Source organism: Palaemon carinicauda, chromosome 30 (assembly GCF_036898095.1).
Source record: "Palaemon carinicauda isolate YSFRI2023 chromosome 30, ASM3689809v2, whole genome shotgun sequence".
NCBI lineage: Eukaryota > Metazoa > Arthropoda > Malacostraca > Decapoda > Palaemonidae > Palaemon > Palaemon carinicauda.
In genome coordinates, this window is record NC_090754.1 from 45,507,404 (window position 1) to 45,514,903 (window position 7,500).

The 7,500-nt window shown below is 29.7% G+C and overlaps 1 protein-coding gene across 1 annotated transcript in view; it reads left to right on the forward strand.

Moving 5' to 3' along the window:
* Nucleotides 1–7,500, forward strand: part of LOC137623074 (hemocyte protein-glutamine gamma-glutamyltransferase-like) — a 95,734-nt gene that overhangs the window by 9,572 nt on the left and 78,662 nt on the right. The window lies entirely within an intron of this gene.

The window sequence follows — 7,500 nt, forward strand, 5'->3', positions numbered from 1 at the left end:
TCTTTCGTGGTTTTACGATGCAACCTCATGTTTATACATTTGGTTTTATTAATGTTATGATTATCTTTATTATTATCATTATTATTAATATATATTTTTTTATTGTACTGTATTACATTTCAAGTGGTGGTTTATGTTACGCCCCTTTCTAAGTGGGAATACGTAAAAGTAGTGAAATGGTTTCTCTTGATTATTATTATTACTTGCTAAGCTACAACCCTAGTAAGAAAAGCAAGATGCTATAAGCCCAGGGGCCTCAACAGGGAAAATAGCCCAGTGAGGAAAGAAAACAAGGAAAAAATCAAATATTTGAAGCACAGTAAAATCATTGAAATAAATATTTCCTATTTAAAGTATAAAAACAAGACAAGAGGAAGAAAAATAAGATAAAATAGTGTGCCCGAGTGTACCATTAAACAAGAGAACTCTAACCCTAGACAGTGACAGACCATGGTACAGAGGTTATGGCACTACCCAAGACTAGAGAACAATGGTTTGATTTCAGAGTGTCCTCGTAGAAGAGCTGTTTACCATACTAAAGAGTCTCTTCTACCTTTACCAAGAGGAAAGTGACCACTGAACAATTACAGTGCAGTAACCCCTTGGGTGAAGAACTGTTTGGTAATCTTGAGTGTAGTCAGGTGTATGAAGATAGAGGAGAATATGTAAAGAATAAGTCAGAATATTCACTGTATGTGTAGTACTACATTGGATCCTTCTTTCTGGTTACGGTTCATTTTCCGAATAGTCTGGCCTATTCTTTACAGATTCTCCTCTTTCCTCACATACCTGACAACACTGAGATTACCAAAGAATTCTTCTTCACCCAAGGGGTCAACTACTGCACTGTAATTATTCAGTGGCTACTTTCCTCTTGGTAAGGGTAAAAGAGACCCTTTAGCTATGGTATGTAACTCTTCCAGGAGAAGAACACTTTGAAATCAAACCATTGATCTCTAGTCGTGGGTAGTGCCATAACCTCTGTACCATGGTCTTCCATTGTCTTCGGTTAGAGTTCTCTCGCTTGTGGGTACACTCGGGCACACTTTTCTATCCTATTTCACTTCCTCTTGTTTTGTTAAGTTTTTATAGTTCATATAGGAAATATTTAATTGAATGTTACTTTTCTTAAATGATTTAATTTTTTCTTGTTTCCTTTCCTCACTGGGATATTTTCCCTTTTGTAGTCCCTGGGCCTATAGCATACTGCTTTTCCAACTAGGGCTGTAGCTTAGCCAGTAATAATAATAATAATGATAATAATAATAATAATAATAATAATAATAATAATAATAATAATAATAATAATAATAATAATAATACGTTCCTATATATTTGCGTGCTCGAGTACGTAACTTTGCGCGTTCACACCATCGTTCCTTTCAGGGATAAAGCTTATTTATTTTTTGAAGAAGAGCCATCATCGTTGCGTGAAGACAATGCCGTCCTAAGAGTAGCAAGTTGATAAGGGTCTTAACGGAAAGACGAGTTAGACATAACTGATTTTATTCAAACGACATAACAAGCTTATATATAGATGGTTGAGGGTAACGATGGCATAAAACTTTAACATATGAAATATGGAATGGCAAGCTTAAACAGGGTTTTCTATTATCACTTTATCACTGATATATATATATATATATATATATATATATATATATATATATATATATATATATATATATATATATATATACATATATATATATATATATATATATATATATATATATATATATATATATATATATATATATACAGTATATATATACAGTATATATATAATTATATATATATGTATATATATATATATATATATAGAGAGAGAGAGAGAGAGAGAGAGAGAGAGAGAGAGAGGGAGAGAGAGAGAGAGAGAGAGAGAGAGAGAGAGAGAGAGAGAGAGAGAGAGAGAGAGAGAGAGAGAGGAGCAATGGCATTACAGTATATGAGTGTGTATGCAATACACATGCATAACATATGTGTGCATAGATATTGAATCAATTCACAAACTAATTGGACCACAGGGGAATATATCTTCCAGCTTGACCAGGATGAAGAAACGAGAGTAAAATCAATGTTGCAATACCTATTCGTCAATGAGACTCTTGAGATAATTTCACAACGTTAAAAGAAAAATCTATTACATTGAAGCAAGAGGATGATTATATAAGAACTTTCATTTCAAAATAGGTCAGAATTCCTACTTATGGGTGATTAAATCGATCAGTCATTTTCTTTAACCCAAGCAGCTATGAACAAAAGCTGGTAACGTCCATGCCTTGCAATCTACTGGACGGGAGTTTAAGACCCGCTCAATCTCTATAGTTCCTAGTAGTGTTTGTAACATCACCATCTTGCGAGCTACCTGCTGAGTCATTAGCAGCCATTTCCTGGCACTCCTTGGTCATGGTTTGATGGAGAGAAGACTTGGACGCTGATCATATATGTATAGGGTCAGTCTCCAGGACACTGACCTGTCTTTTTGCTTCTGTAACTCATGAGCGATTCTTAAACCTTTATAATTCAACTTTCTATTCTTAAACCTTTATAATTCAACTTTCTATTCTTACACCTTTATAATTCAACTTTCTATTCTTAAACCTTTATAATTCAACTTTCTATTCTTAAACCTTTATAATTCAACTTTCTATTCTTAAACCTTTATAATTCAACTTTCTATTCTGCTTTGTTGTGAGATATTTCTGGTTGCTGCTTTTAAATTTACCTCTTGTATCAGTTCTTAAAAAAAAATAATTGACACACACATGCACACACACACACACACATATATACATATATATATATATATATATATATATATATATATATATATATATATATATATATATATATATATATATATATATATATATATATACTGTATATATTGAGTAATGTATTATGTTGTAACGTATTAACTGTAATATTAACGGTGTTGTCTTAGCGCAACATATTATACTCGTAAATTAGGAAATATGTGGAAAATACCCATAAAACATTATCCAAATATGATATTAATGTACCATAAATAAATTATATTATTATTATTATTATTATTATTATTATTACTTGTTAAGCGACAACCCTAGTTGGAAAAGCAAGATGCTATAAGCCCAAGGGCTCCAACAGAGAAAATAGCCCAATGAAAGGGAATAAGGAAATAAATAAATTACAAGAGAAGTAATTAACAATTAAAATAGAATGAAATAAAATAGGAAGATAATGAGAAATATGAATGTGAATTTCTAAAATGATGAAATTACACAAACGAACAATCACGAACCAGTTGTTCTGCGCAGCTGCGCACTTATGACGAGTCACCTGTAGAAAACGTTTTGTAGGTATTTCCCGTAGACGGGTCGACATAGTGTAAGGGCTACAGATTTTGGAATCCTGGCAAAGGTTCTCTTGCTTGAGGGTACACTCGGGCACACGATTCTATCTAATTTCTCTTCTTTTGTTAATTTTTTTTGTAGCTTATATAGGAAATGTTTATTTCAATGTTTTTACTGTTCTTAAAATATCTTATTTCTCCTCTAGTTTTGTTAAAAAGATTTTTATAGTTTATGTATGAAATGTTTATTTTAATGGTGTTACTGTTCTTAGAATATTTATTTTAATGTTGTTACTGGTTCTTAAAATATTTATTTTAATGGTGTTACTGTTCTTAAAGTATCTTATTTCTCTTCTTGGTTTGTTAAAGTTTTAATAGTTTATATAGGAAATATTTATTTCAATGTCACTGCTGTTCTTGAAATATTTTATTTCTCTTCTTGTTTTGTTAAAGTTTTTTATAGTTTGTCTTAGAAATATTTATTTTAATGTTACTGTTCTTAAAATATTCATTTTAATGGTGTTACTGTTCTTAAAATATTTTATTTCTCTTCTTGTTTTGTTAAAGTTTTTTATAGTTTGTCTGAGAAATATTTATTTTAATGTTACTGTTCTTAAAATATTTATATTAATGGTGTTACTGTTCTTAAAATATTTTATTTTTCTTCTTGTTTTGTTAAAGTTTTTTATAGTTTATATAGAAAATATTTATTTTAATGTTGTTATTGTTCTTAAATATTTTACTTCTCTTGTTTTGTTAAAGTTTGTATACTTTATATAGGAAATATTAATTTTAATGGTGTTACTGTTCTTAAAATATTTTTAATTTCTCTTCTTGTTTTGTTAAATTTTTTTATAGTTTATATAGGAAATATTTATTTTAATGTTGTTACTGCTCTTAAAATATTTTATTTTTCCTTGTTTCCTTTCCTCACTGGGCTATTTTCCCTGTTGGGGCCCCTGGGCTTATAGCATCCTGCTTTTCCAACTAGGGTTGTAGCTTACCAAGTAATACTAATAATAATAATGATAATGATACTACTACTACTACTACTACTACTACTACTACTAATAATAATAATAATAATAATAATAATAATAATAATAATAATAATAATAAAGGCCTATGAGGAAAGCGGGTTATATTTTTCATTAGTGCGTATAAATAGTCATGTATACGTATTTTTTTCGATATTTTTTTATAGTTGTATATGTATTTTTTTATTTTTCATTGTTCTATACATAGTTTTATCGAAATTTTTGATAGTTCCACACGTGTTTTCTTCGAATTTTTTTTTTCGAAATATTTTGTTATTTCTGTGGTTATTTTTTTTTTTTTTTCGAAAAATTTGATATTTCCGTTTTTCCTAAAAAATTTGATATTTCTGTTTTTTTATCGAAAAAAAAATTGTATTTCTATATGTGTTTTTTGGAAATAATTTGGTAGTTCTATACGTGTTTTTATCAAAAAAAATTAGTACGTTTTTTTTTCGAAAATTTTTGGTATTTCAATATGTTTTTTCTACAAATTTTGGTAATGCTCAACGTATTTTTTGCGGAAAATTTTGATAGCTCTGTATGTATTTTTTCGAAATCTTTGTTACGACACGTATAAGCATTTATGTAGCCGTACATGCGTACGTTCGGGTACGTACTTACGTACTCTCAGGCCATTTCTTAGAATAGGAGTGGCTTCAGAAAACATAATAAGTCGGTGGTTACTGCCAAATTCATTATACCAAAACTGGAGATTTAAGTATGAACATACACACACAGACTTATATGTATTTATTTTTATTGCGGTTACTGTTTATAAAATATTTTAATTTTCCTTATTTCCTTTCCTCACTGGGCTATTTTTCCTGTTGGGGCCCCTGGGCTTATAGCATTCTGCTTTTCCATCTAGGGTTGTAGCTTAATATAGAGTTCTTCCCAGCATTTTACATCCAATTATGTTCTTCAGCCAGTCTTTGCTTAAGTCGCCAACTGAATACAGTTATTATTATTATTATTATTATTATTATTATTATTATTATTATTATTATTATTTGTTCTCCAGCTGAAATACGTATATTGATACTTTCTTCTTTCATTTATTCAATTTTCATCATCAGCCTCCTCTTATTTAAATCGGTTCATGAAATGTTATTATTCATTTTTCATATTGTTTGCATTATTCTACAACTTCCATTACCAAAACATCTGGCAAAGAATGAAGATGTTCTTGTCTCGGATGACAAGACTGAATTTAGAAGTCCACAATTATTATTATTATTATTATTATTATTATTATTATTATTATTATTATTATTATTATTATTATCATCCAAGCTACAACCCTAGTTGGGAAAGAATGAAGATGTTCTTGTCTCGGATGACAAGACTGAATCCAGAAGTCCGCAATTATTATTATTATTATTATTATTATTATTATTATTATTATTATTATTATTATTATTATTATCATCCAAGCTACAACCCTAGTTGGGAAAGAATGAAGATGTTCTTGTCTCGGATGACAAGACTGAATCCAGAAGTCCGCAATTATTATTATTATTATTATTATTATTATTATTATTATCATCCAAGCTACAACCCTAGTTGGGAAAGAATGAAGATGTTCTTGTCTCGGATGACAAGACTGAATCCAGAAGTCCACAATTATTATTATTGTTATTATTATTATTATTATTATTATTATTATTGTTATTATTATTATTATTATTATTATCATTATTATTATCCAAGCTACAACCCTAGTTGGGAAAGAATGAAGATGTTCTTGTCTCGGATGACAAGACTGAATCCAGAAGTCCACAATTATTATTATTATTATTATTATTATTATTATTATTATTATTATTATTATTATTATTAGCCAAGCTACAACCCTAGTTGGGAAAGTAAATACAATACAGGACCTATTTTAAAAAAAAAGGACTTAATAATAGGATCAATCAACTAGCGACGCATTCAACGAAAAATCATTATTATTATTATTATTATTACTTGCAAAGCTACAACCCTAGTTGGAAAAGCACAATGCTATAAGCCCAGGGGCTCCAACAGGGAAAATAGCTCAGTGAGGAAAGGAAAAAAGGAAAATGAAATATTTCTGGGAGAGTAACAATATTGAAATAAATATCTCCTTTATAAACTATAAACACTTTAACAAAACAAGAGAAAGAGAAATAAGATAGAATAGTGTGCTCGAGTGTACCCTCAAGCAAGAGAACTCTAAACCAAGGCAGTGGAAGACCATGGTACAGAGGTTATGGCACTACCAACATTGATCTTTCCTCTTGGTAAGGGTAGAAGAGACTCTTTATCTATGATAAACAGCTCGTCAAGGAGAAGGACACTTTAAAATCAAACCATTGTTTTCTAGTCTTGGGTAGGGCCATAGCCTCTGTACCATGGTCTTTCACTGTCTTGGGTTAGAGTTCTCTTGCTTTAGGGTACATTCGGGCACACGATTCTATCTTATTTCTCTTCCTCTTGTTTTGACAAAGTTTTTATAGTTCATATAGGAAATATTTATTTCAATGTTATTACTGTTCTTAAAATATTTTATTTTTCCTTGTTTCCTTTCCTCACTGAGCTATTTTCTCTGTTGGGGCCCCTGGGTTTATAGCATCCTGCTTCTCCAAGTAGGGTTGTAGCTTAGCAAGTAATAATAATAATAATAATAATAATAATAATAATAATAATAATAATAATAATAATGAAGTACCAAATAAATTATTTCTCCCGGCTAACGCACACCACTTCACCAAGCTGCAAAAAATGCAAAAACGTAACAAGAATCTTCCGAGGTTAAAACGAGCATGAGCTAACAGTCTAATTCTTTGAGACTTGCTGAGAACTTTAAATGCTTAATACCTCTTGGGCCACCCCTTTCAAATGGGAAAAGATGTTTATATATATATATATATATATATATATATATATATATATATATATATATATATATATATATATATATATATATATATATATATATATATATAGAGAGAGAGAGAGAGAGAGAGAGAGAGAGAGAGAGAGAGAGAGAGAGAGAGAGAGAGAGAGAGAGATATGTGTGTATATAACAGATACAATCGTCATTAATGTGCACATTAAATTTTTAATACAGAAGCACTTACATAACACACACACACACAC